The 12,615-nt window shown below is 43.9% G+C and overlaps 1 long non-coding RNA gene across 1 annotated transcript; it reads left to right on the forward strand.

Annotated features, from left to right (window-relative positions):
- Positions 1-7,549: 7,549 nt before the first annotated feature.
- LOC103170825 lies at positions 7,550-11,792 on the forward strand. Its single transcript, XR_486417.3, has 4 exons — positions 7,550-7,634; positions 8,721-8,791; positions 9,907-9,938; positions 11,639-11,792. It is a non-coding gene; the product is annotated as an uncharacterized LOC103170825 (long non-coding RNA).
- The last annotated feature ends 823 nt before the right edge of the window (positions 11,793-12,615 follow it).

Raw genomic sequence — 12,615 nt, forward strand, 5'->3', positions numbered from 1 at the left:
AGGCCAAAATAAATTCATGTCCCCCTTGTTCCCCTATCTAAATTTAGGTTTTGGAAGACCTCCATTTTGTTCTAACTCTGATGAGCTGCAAAACATTTTTAATAGATTTTGGTTCTTAATGTGTATATATAATTATATTTATTTATTTTATATAATGTGTATTATGTGCTATATAAAATTATACATAATATGTGGTTATACACATTAAGAATTACAATACATACAAACATGTATAAATTAATATACATTAATTTCTGTGACAAAATTTTTAATAAAAATCACCCCAGAAGATGTATTTGCTGTATTCAATCTTTGATAGCTCTTTAATTGTACTTCGACAAAGTGTACAATCACTGTTCATATTGGTACTGGAAGTTAGGTTTCTATTCAACATGGTCCTAACGACTTTGTTACTCAGAGCTGCTCTTTGATTATTTGGTCATAGCTATACCACAGATTTGGAGCAGGTGACCTGATGGTCACTCTTGATCCTGAAACCTACATCCATACATCTTCAGAAGCCCACTGAGGGTCCTTGGCACTCCATGATTTCTTTCGGATTTGGAGAAATTGACTGTCCTTACAACCTGCACAGGGATATTGCAGCCACATGCACGTGATTCCATCAGAACTCATCTTTCCTTCACAGAACAGCCCTACTCAGTCCCTGACTCTGAACTGTTTCCTCTCTTGAGATTGCTCCTGTTTTCTGCTCAATGTATTGTATTTTATTTCTCATTTTTAAAGCCCATCTTCCTCAACCTAAGCAGTGAGGCTTTTGTGGGCTTGGATGTGTGCATTCATTTGTTCATTTGTACTTATGCTTGTTTTGTTCTCATATGAACTTGGCATGAGGAATTGTTCTCACCCCAAGGCTTATGCTTAATAAACACCATTACTACACTACCAGATCTTCATTTCTTTTCTCCAGGCTTGTATGGCCTTCTTTTAAAGTATCTATACTGTAGTTTCAAGACTAATCTGTTATTATCCATTCCCTTCATGTACCCTGCCCTCTCCCCCGCTTACTGATATCGCCATTGCTAATAATAATGAGATCTTTTTTCATATGCATGAGAATATGGCCGAGATGGGCATGAGTGAATTCTAAATATGATCTAATGCTTGGGTACATTATATGAGACTGTTTCTACAGCAATGTTAAAAGGAGCAGGGTTCAAAGTGAGTGGGTCTCAGTAGTATTAACATATTGAGCGTGGCTCACAATAGGTTCTGGAGACCATATTGAAAAAGCCTGGATTCCATGCCTCCACAGGGGATAAAAGAAGGCCTCATACAGAAATTCTAAAAATGTGTCAGGCACTCTCTATGCTTTAGTAATTTGAAAAATTCAGGGGATTAAAACCGCTGCTTCACTAGTCTCAGCTCAATTGCAAGTGATACTTTCTGCAGTATGCACTACTAGCTTCATTTTAGGGAACTTTCTGATTCTACCCACATCTCCTTGTATCCCTGCCTTGGGCTAGATTTAGTAGTCCAAAAATGCGACAAAAACCTAAATAGAAGTTTGAGCATGGTAGATAAGTGCAGAACTTAGCTATAAAAAGGCTGACAAAAGTATGACCCCAGGCACTGAGGTAGGCAATAAAGAAGCTGATTAAAGAACTAACTGGACTTAAAATGAGTAGGTCAGGACTAGATAGAGAAGGCAGGACAGAGGTCCCAAAAGGATTGGGCAATCAAAATGAAGGATTACACAGAAACTGTGGAAATCATCACCTGACAAAAAGGTGAGGCTGATGAAGCAGCTTTTTAAAATCCCCACAAAAGATTTTCAGTGAAAGAGAGCCTCCCAGAAAGACTAGCTAGAGTGTAAATCAAATCTCAGGAAAACAGGTTAAAATTCCATCAGAGGTCATTTTTGAGGCCTGTAGCCTACAATTTAAATCCTCTAGAGTTTTCCAGTTTTTTTCAGTGACTCTTTTAATATACTCCATTGCTTTGTTTTGTCATAAACCTTTGACTGTAAATTCCCAAAGTTCTTCACTTCCACTTTACTTCACTTCCACTTCCAGCTTCCCTTTCACCTTAGGCTGACATCTAAGCATCCCACCACCAGCTAGACTGTTGATGATGCCCACACATTCATTTCACCAAAAGATGGAAGGGATCTTGCCTCTCTTCCTTGGCTTCTTTCATGCTGGTTGGACCTGGCTATTTGGGGATGAGAATGAGAGTGGGACAAAATTCCATTTACCGCAACCAGGGACACAACTCAGTGTGAGATCAGACAGGCTCGACTTCTGATTCTCTGGGGTTTTCAGAGTGGCATGGGAGAGGTGAGGGAAAGGAGGGAGATTGATTTTGTCACAAGGCAGCTGGAAATAGAAGCATGGACCCAGGTGCTGCTCTTCTCGACAGAGACAAGCCCCAGAGTTGGTAAGAGCACGGGTACTCTTGAGCAGAAGGGAGGGGGAGGGAGGGGGAGCTTTTTGCATTTCCCTATCAGGGGAATTTGGATCCCGTGGGAAAGTCTCCTCAAACAATATTATCACAGAGCCTATAAAAGCTCCCCGAACCGGGTCCTAGCTGGGGCTGGCTACGACTCAGACTTTTTGTCAGGGACAGACTGTGCCGCCTCCTTTCAGGGGACATTTCTGCTAGCAGCAATCATCCCTTCTTAATCGACTGAAGCAGCCGGGTGGTGTGGGGCTCAGCATTGTTCTCAGCTCAGGACAGGCTCAGGGCTACAGCTCTGGGCCCGGGAGACTCCGTCCTGATACTGCTGCAGCTTCTTTGGCTGCGGCTGCTCAGGTTGTGGCTACTGACATCTCCGGTCTCTCTGTCCGAGAGCCAATGTTCATTGTGCAGGGGCTACTCACAGGGCTACTACAAAGATGGGGACCTGGTGATCAGAGCTCTCTTCGCTCTGAATGTGTTTGAGGGACACCAGTCAGATTTTGATAGATATCCTCATGGATATGATAGGAAATTTGTGTAAGTGTCATTTGCACGGATTTAATGTCCGTGTGAAGTTTTGATTGGTTAGGGAAGAATAGGGAGGTCTTTCTGTTGTCCGAGAGACAGAGGGGCTGGGGCAAGGTTTGACTCTCTCACTGTTGCTGTTTTCACTGAGCAATTAGCTGAGGTATTTCCCCACTCCATAGCCTCTCTACCTTCGGTTTTTTTTCTCTGTCCTCCCCGGCCCCAATTGACTTTTAGTGTCAGAGAGCAAAATGCAGCTCTGACACCTCATTATGGCTTTTTCTCCATTCCCTCTGGGCTGGTTCGTTAGTGAGGCAGAGATGTCTCACTTTCCCCCACAGGAAGAACAGACTGCTTCTGCTCAAGAAGCAAAGACTGCAGCATCCAACGCCCCCAGCCATTTACTTCCCAGATCCCAATAACTTTCATCCTTGATATTCCCAGTCACCAGAACTCAGACCCTCCTCTCCAAGCCCATGAACCCCATTCCAAAAGTACCTGGAACAGACCTGTAAAAAATCTCTCCCTCATTCCTTATAGCCGAGTTTCCAAACATTACCAGCACGTCCAAACCCTGGTGTTTGCCGTGGAGCAGATCAACAAGAACCCCAGTTTCCTGCCCAACATCTCCCTGGGATTCCATGATAGCAGGTTATGGCATCAGCTACTGCAGAGTGAACTGGAAGGTGACCTAAGCAAATAAGAAGGGCAGTGTAACAGAGTTAACCATTATTATTTAGCTGTAAATTGCTGGGAGATGATGCAACATCAACATGCAGCAGCAACTATCAGGAAGTGTTTCCTTGGTTATCTCCTGCACCCTGCGTGGCAGAAAAAGGTGGTAAGCAGTGATGGAGAAGTCACAAGTCTCCAAAATGGACAATCAGGCCAATAAGACCAAGCTAATCCTCTGATTTGCAATCCCGCATTCATTCATTCATTTGTATTTATTGAGCACTTTCTGTGTGCAGAGCACTGTACTAAGTGCTTGGAATGTACAATTCGGCAACAGATAGAGACAATCCCTGTCCAAAAACAGGCTCACAACTCCACTTGGTTAATCCTGCCAGCTGCTCAAGCTCAACTCAACATGTGTCTAAAACACAAGTTCTTATCTTTTTCCTCAAACAATTCTTCACTCTAATTTACCCATCTCAGTTGCTAACACCACCACCCTTCCTGCCCCAGAAGGCTTGCAACTATCACTCTCATTCAGTTTTCAAAGAGTAAGAGCTCAACATTAGCTTGGAAATATCAAAGTCCAGCTTAATTGGAATCTTTTCTCCTTCATCAGACTCTGAGATCAGGTCCAGGTTTATGCTCAGCAACACAACATTTATCTTTCCAGTTGTTCAGGCACCCCAGGGACCGACATGAACTGGCTCTCCCACAAGGAGACAATGGGTGGATTTATGACCCTCTGGGTAGAGGGGCTGGACCAATGAGAGCAACAGTAAATTCTTTTGTGCATCTGGGCCTCCGTGACTGGACATGGACTTAGAGCCAGGATGTTTGCCCAACCTTGCTCCATTCACCAGTTCACAGTGGTGTGCTCAGTCAGAAAAGGAATCCAAAAGGATGAGGAAAATGAGTATTGGATTATCTGTATCAGCAAGATGTCTGCAGCACTGAAATCTCTCAATTTCTGTTCAGTAGTATCAGAATGGGAGACTCCAATAGAATCTTCCTCACTGTTCAAGGGAAAGATATTCTTTTTGAGTGTGATCATACTGAGTACGATCAACCCCTCTAGACTGTGAACTCATTATATGCAGGGAATGTTTCTGTTATATTGTTATATCGTACTCTCCCAAATGCTTAGTACAGTGCTCTGCACACAGTAAGTGCTCAATAAATATGATTGACTGACTAAGGGGAAAGTGGGCAGTATATTCTTATTCCTTCATTTTTCTTGACTCTCCTTAAAATCTGCTGTCATCTTAATGACAACTTAGTTGGGGAAGGCCTCTTGGAGGAGATGGGATTTGGATATTGTCTGTCTTTCCCTCTATACTTCCAACTCTGTTGTAAGCACTCAATTAATGTCACTGATGATGAATGTGTGACTGTTTTTCAGTGTGTGTGATGGGGACCCGATGGGAACAGTGTGATCCTCTCCAGTCCCTGACCTGCTTTCTGGGACTCTGGGAACATCCTTCAGGGATGGAACAGCTTGTCTCTTCCACCTGTTTCCTCACTGACCTTTCCACTGAGTCCTGGGCTGACTCATTTCCTCAGTATGGGGAAATGGCTGGGCTGCTGGGAGGTCTGATATCCCCAGGTCAGTCTGCTGATGCTCAGGGCCTCCTTGACTCCTGGGCTTCAAAGGGAGAATCAAGCTGATTATGCCTTGGCAGGATAACTGATGAACACCTCCCCACTACCACTTCCTCCACCTCCTCACAGAGTATCCTTAGCTACAAACTGAGGACCAGGCATTTTGTCTACGTGTATTGTACTCTCCCATATGCTTAGCACAGTACTCTGCATTCACAAAGCATTCAGTGAATACCAGTGATTGACTGAATGACACATCCAAAACATCTGACTCCATCTGAGTGGATGTGGCCCACCTCAGCTGGAGATAAGGTCAATCTCCCAAATGTTTACTATAGTGCTCCGCACATAGTAAGGGCTCAATAAATTCCATTGATTGATCAAACTAACTCTTGAGATTTGTTCTAGTATTTCCCTTTTCATATATTTCCTAAAATGCATTCAATCCACTGAATTTCCTTCTTCCTTTAATTTTCAACAATCAATCAATCATTCATTCCTCCAGTATAACTTATTGGGTGCTTCCTAGACTTAAATACTTGGGAGAGAGTAGAGTTGTCTGTTGTTTGGAAGATAATAATAAGAGTACAGTGTTTTGCACACAGTAGTGCTCAATAAATTATGAATGAATGAATAGTGGTATTAATTAAGTGCTTACTATGTGCCAAACACTGGAATAAGCTCTGAGGTAGATGCAAAATGCTCTGACATAGTCCTTTTCTCACACGAGGCTCGTAGTCTAACTAAAAATGAGACAAGTATTATTATCACCGTTGTACAGATGAGGAAACTGAGGCACAGGGATGTTAAATAAGAAGCATGAGATCATTGTTCATGATAATTCAGTAGATACTTGAACTTATAACTAGTCATTCAACCAACTGATAGTGTTTACTAAACACCTACTATGTTCAGAACACTATACTAAACACTTGGGAGCGTGAAACAAAGTAAGAGACAAGGTCCATGCCCTCTAGGAGCTTACAATATGATGCAAGAGACTGGAGACACAAATGATTTGAAAATAGCAGGGAGAGGAGACAGAAACAGTGGTATACCTCCTGATAGGAGTATGAGAGGAAAATTAGATAAATAAATGAAGGCTAAAATACAGAAAAGGGCTAATTGTAGAAGTAGAGAAGCAGTGTTCCTAGTGGTTAGAGCATGGGCCTGGGAATCAGAGGTTCCTGAATTTATGCCCATGGCTGGTAGTGCATACACAGTTGGACGGGAGAGTTTGATTTTGTTCTGAATGGGCACCCTTTTCAAATCCACCCAGAGGTACATAAATCCAGGCATTGACGAGAGGCGGGAGGGTTGGTCCCTGCTACCGGTCGGTGGTGTCGGAGCATGTGCAGAACTGACCCCTGGGAAGATGAAGATCATCCTGCTGAGCACCCTGCTGGGACTATGCTGGGAGTCTGCAGTGAGTGGACCACGTACCTCATTTCCGGACTTTAAAGATTCCATGGTAGGCCTCGGGGACCACTCTGGTTCTGATATTGAAATTTTTAATCTGGGGAGGTTTGAACTTGATTGACTAGAGGATTGAATTCAAGAGTTGGTAAGTGTGCCAGGTGAGATGCTGGTACTGTATCTAGCAGTAAATGACTTGCCCAGGATCATACATTCAGTGGGTAAGTGGTGGAGCTTGAATTAGAACCCAGATCCTCAGACTCCCAGGCCTGTTCTCTTTCCACTAGACCATGATACTTCTCTGTCTTTGAAGAGGATGTTACTAAATGTACTGTGAAGCAGTGCCCAAATTCCATGTATTCCTTTATAGAGCTGTCACTGTTCATGTTCTTCTGGATGTTAACTTCTGGAAGAAGCAGGAGCAGCGTGACTCTGTGGAAAGAGCCCGGGCTTGGGAGTCAGAGGTCGTGGGTTCTAATCCCGGCTCAGTCGCTTGTCAGCTGGGTGACCTTGGGCAAGTCACTTAGTTTCTCTGTGCCTCAGTTACCTCATCTGTAAAATGAGGGGTGAAGACTGTGAGCCTTACGTGGGACAACCTGATTACCTTGTATCTACCCCAGTGCTTAGAACAGTGTTTGGCACATTGTAAGCATTTTACAAAAACCAACATTATTATTATTATTACCATTATTATTACTGTTGTATTGTACTCTCCCAAGCATTAGTACAGTGCTGTGCCCCAAAGTAAGCACGCAGTAAGTACTATTGATTGCGCTCAATAAATACTATTGAATGAATGAATGATCTGATTGACTTTTCTCTCATCTGCCTTCCATAAAGTGACTCTTGTTCTCATGAACTTCTGCTACAGATTCTAGGCTCTTGGTATGTGATGGGAATTGCAGCATATCTGACACAATCAGAATAGCCACTATTTTGGAACACTTTATCGAAATTAAAGATGGCATCATGCAAATTTCAATTGCACAAAGCAAGTAAGTGTGACTGCCTTCACAACTTTGAAGTGATTTCATGTTCTTGTACCTGGTTTGTCTTGACCCCACCAACCCCACCGCCGAAGCTCATCCTGGAGTCAGAGCTGTCTCTGGGGGACCCCGTGTGAGAAATGGTCAGGCCATGGGAACTCAGTGGAATGACTGTATCTGTCTTTAGATTCCCCTGGGCTCCACTAGTGACTGGGGCCCATCCTGAATCCTGGTCTGACTCTGAGCAATTAAGGGAAATAATAATTATGGTATTTGTTAAACATTTACTATGATCCAGGCACTGTACTAACTGCTAGGATGGGTGCAAGCAGATTGGGTTGAAGACAGTCCTCGTTCTATGTGGAGCTCACACAGTCTGGATCCCCATTTTACTGATGAAGTTACTGAGGCCCAGAGAAGTAAAGTGACTTACGCCAGGTCATACAGCAGAGAAGTGGCAGAGCTGGGATAAGAACCCCTGACCTTCTGACTCCCAGGCCCATAGGCTCTATCCACTAAATCATGCTGCTTCTCTCTCAATCTGTAACACTGTCTTCCGAGACCCTCAGCCTTGCTCCCAGGAGGATTTTCCGGTGGATGTCTCAGTGTGGCCATGGGTCTCGGGAGTTGGCTGGGAGTGGGTGAGTGGCTGATGAGATGAATCTCCCCTTCTTCTGGGGAACGCACTGTCCTACTGGTCCAGCTCATGTGGAGAAAGAGGCTCCCGTGCCATTTCTGGGTCTTCTCTCCCACTCTGTCACCCCCAGTTCGTGGGAAACAATTCCCTGGACCCAGCAACCTCCAGGAGGCAGGAAAGCCCTGATCTTGGTCTGGATGACCTGTCCCATTCTCCTAGACTGTAAGCTCATTGTGGGCAGGGAATGCATCTGTTATATTGTAATATTGTACTCTCCCAAGGTACTGTGCTCTCCACACAGGAAGCACTCAATAAATGCAATCAATCAATTGATTGATTGACATATCCATGGGAACCATGCCAATCACTTCCTTTCCCCCTCCTCTGCCCTCAAAGAGGGAGACGATCTGTCTCAGGTTGTGGACTCGGGCCTTTTGACTGTTCCATTTTCATCATAGGAACGGGAAATGTGTCACCTATCTGTTTGAGGCAGAGAAGACAACAGTTCCAACAAAATTCGAGTCACCTGGTACGTAAGTTTCTAGCAAACCCACAGTGGGATCCATCGTATATTGTTCCCAAGATAGCCCGGAGGGACAGTAATTCCTCAGACTGTGAATGTGCTGGAGGGAAGCTGAAAGGAAGAACCAGTTATGATGAAATTTAGTTGAGTGGATGGATAAATGTTTTACTGGTGAAAGAAGGAAATAAACTGCATATCCTGGGCCCAGCAGGTTATCTTTGTTGGTTGAGGAATGGGGTAATGGGCAGAGGGTAAGGAATTTACTGTAGCAGATCTACATGAAGATTGGCAAAAGGATACCCATATATCGTCTCAGTAGTGACCTAGAGTACTCAGTCATAGGGTCAGCAGAAGAAATAATTAAAGATGACATGATAATAATGATGTTTGTTAAGTGCTTACTATATTCCAGGCACTGTACTGCATGCTGGGGGTAGATACAAGATAATCAGGCTGGACACAGTCCCGATCCCACATAAGGCTCACAATCTTAATCCCCATTTTGCAGATGAGGGAATCGAGGCACTGTTAGGTGACCTTCCCAAAATCTCACAGCAGGCAAGTGGCGGAGCTGGGATTAGAGCCCAGGTCCTTCTGACTCCCAGGATCATGCTCTATCCACTAGGTCACACTGCTAGTGTAGAGCAACACAATAATAAGGGAATTAGGAGGAAGACACATCAGCCTAGCAAGAGGATTATGGTCTTAGAACAGAGGCTTTGGGAAGATGGTGACCCAAAGAGGGAGATTCAAACACAAGGTTTGGCCATGTGGGAAAGGGATGGATAGGGAACCATATTTTCCAACTCATGATGAGAAAGGTATTATCAGTCACTCTTTGATTTTGTCTACCTTATCAGTCTCCCCCTGTAGACTGTAAACTCCTTATAGGCAGGGAATGTGTCTACCAACTCTGTTGTGTTGTACTCTCCCAAGAACTTAGTACAGTGCTCTAAGCATAGTAACTGTTCAATAAATATGACTGATAGAAATATGATTTGTCACTTCCAGACACCATGCTCTAGGCACTAGGCAATGCTGCTTCTCTTTCTTGTACTTTCAGTCATTCTGTTTTCTCATTCATTTTGTTTTTCTTATTTTCTCATTTCTTTTTTCAACAGGTCACTGTAATTCTAAGAACGAGTCGAATGAGGTGAGTGTGTGTGTTTCCCCTTCAGCTTCTGGGAAAAGACAGTGTGCATTCAAACACCCAACCAGAGAGGTTTTTGGAACTATAGATAGTGTATATTGGAACAATGGAGTTTGACTACATATTTTAATGTCTCTTTCTCCCTCTAGTCTATAAGCTTCTTGTGGGCAGGGATTATGTCGACCTATTCTGTACTTTCCCAAGCATTTATTACAGTGCTCTGCGCACAGTAAACCCTTCATAAATATCATTGATTGATTGATGAGTTGCAGAGCGATGGGTTACAATTTGAGCTTCAGTTTCTATCCAGTGGCTCTCGCAAATTGTTGGGTGAAGGGCTGAGGTAGATTTGCCCGCCCCCTTGAACACTGTCACCTGGGATTTCAGCAGTGCTTAGCCAAAACATGCCCAGTCCCTACGAGATTCTAGTTTCTCTCATTATGACATAAAGTTGAAGTCAGAGGATTGAGTGCACTGTCCGATCACTAAGCTGCTGCCCTTCATCAGGATTTCTGTCGCCAGGGTCTGGGTTTGACACCAAAATTGTCTGCTGCTCTACTACTAGTCTGCTGTGTGACCTTGGGCAAGTCACCTAACTTCTCTGAGCCTCAGTTAACTCATCTGCAAAATGGAGGTTAAGACAGTGAGCCCCATGTGGGAACATGAACTTTGTCCAACCCGATTTCTTTGTATCTACCTCACCGCTATCTATGTCATCTCACTTGTCTCCTTTACGACCCAGTCTGAACACTTTGCTACTCTGGTGCTAACCTTCTCACTGCGCCTTTATCTTGCCTGTCTCACCCCCGACCCCTCGTCCATGTCCTACCTCTGGCCTGGAACGTCCTCCCTCCTCAAACCCGTCAGACAATTACTCTCCCCCACTTCAAAGCCCTACTGAAGGCACATCTCCTCCAAGAGGCCTTCCCAGACTAAGCTCCACTTTTCCTCATCTCCTACTCCCTTCCACTTCACCTTGCCTCGCTCCTTTTGCTCTTCTCCCCTCTCCCCACCTCACAGTACTTATGTATATATCTATAATTTTATCTATATTGATGTCTGTTTACCTGTATCATTGTCTGTCTCCCCTCCCCATCCCCAGGCTGTAAACTCGTTGTGGGCAGGGATTGTCTCTCCTTATTGCTATATTGTACTTCCCCAAGGGCTTAGTACAGTGTACCGCACACAGTAAGTGCTCAATAAATATGATTGAATGAATGAATTCTTAGTACAGCGTCTGGCAAGTAGTAAACGCTTAACAAATACCTTCAAAAAAATAGAGCTGTCCTGGCCTCAAAGGAAAGCTCTTCTTGGAGCTGGGGCTGATCAGAACTGAACAGACAGTTTCAGAGAAGGCCGATCAAATGAGTTTCCGAACTCTCATCCCTTTGATACAAGGTCACACTTTCTGGTCACTTGTAGGTGGTTTGGGTCCAGGGATATTTCTGGGTAATGCAGCATGATTTGCCCTGGTTTGACAGGACAGATTCCATCCTTCTGCCATGTTCAATAAATCAGTCATACTTACTGTGTGAAGAGCACTGTACTAAGCACTTAGGAAAGTACAAATAAAAGAGTTTCTAGACATGTTCCCTGCCCAAAATGAGCTTATAGTCTAGAAGGGGAGGATCTCATAAATCAGTGTGATATGTTTCCCCAGCGCCAAATACCCCCATCACTCCTCTATCCTTCTTGTCTTACAGGTAATACTCCAAGAAAATTTTATTTCATTGCTATGAGAGGAACAATGATCTCAGAAGTGCCAGTCTCAGCTTTTCTCTGCAGATTCCTCCTCTCCTGATTCTCCTTTTGCTTCTCACTCTCCAGTTAATGGCCCTGTTGTCTTGTTCCCTGCTTTAGTCATGGGATTCCATCTCGAGACTAAATAAATTGCTCCTGAAAGTCTCCTCTGTAGTGTCATAAATCTCTTCTTTGAAATTTCCTGGTTTGGTCTGAGATGGTTTCTGGCCTCAGTGTTCATGTCCCTTAGGGAATAGACCTCTGAAACCAATCAATCAATTATATTTACTGAGCATTTATTCTGTGTAGAGCCCTGTACTAAGTGCTTGGGAGAGTACAGTATAATAACATAACAGACACATTCCCCACCCACAAGGAGCTGACAGTCCAGAGGGGGAGACAGAAATTAAAATGAATAAATAAATTATGGCTAGGAACATAAGTGCTATGGGACTGAGGGAGCACTGAATAAAAGGAGCAAATCAGGGTAATGCAGATGGGAGTGGGAGAAAAGAAAATGAGGATTTAGTCAAGGAAGGCCTCTTGGAGGAGATGTGCCTTCAATAAGGCTTTGAAGGCGGAAAGAGTAACTGTCTGTCAGATATGAAAAAGGAAGGTGTTCCAGGCCAGAGGCGAGAGGTCACTGATGAGATAGACAAGACAGAGACATGGTGAATAGGTTGGCATTAGAGAACCCAGAGAGACGTTTCCCCAGGGAAAATAAGGAGTCTGCCCTCAACACTGTCTCTGCAATAAGCATGGAAAGAGTGCAACTCCCTCCAGAATGTAAGTTCATTGCGGGCAGGGAACGTGTCTACCATCTCTCTGTATTGTCCTCTCCCAAACCTTAGAACAGTGCTCTGCATACAGTAAGCTCTTTAGAAATGACATTGCTTCACTCAACAGTATTTATTGAGCACTTACTATGTACTGAGCACTG

This window comes from Ornithorhynchus anatinus, chromosome X4 (genome assembly GCF_004115215.2).
Source record: "Ornithorhynchus anatinus isolate Pmale09 chromosome X4, mOrnAna1.pri.v4, whole genome shotgun sequence".
NCBI classification, from domain to species: Eukaryota; Metazoa; Chordata; class Mammalia; order Monotremata; family Ornithorhynchidae; genus Ornithorhynchus; species Ornithorhynchus anatinus.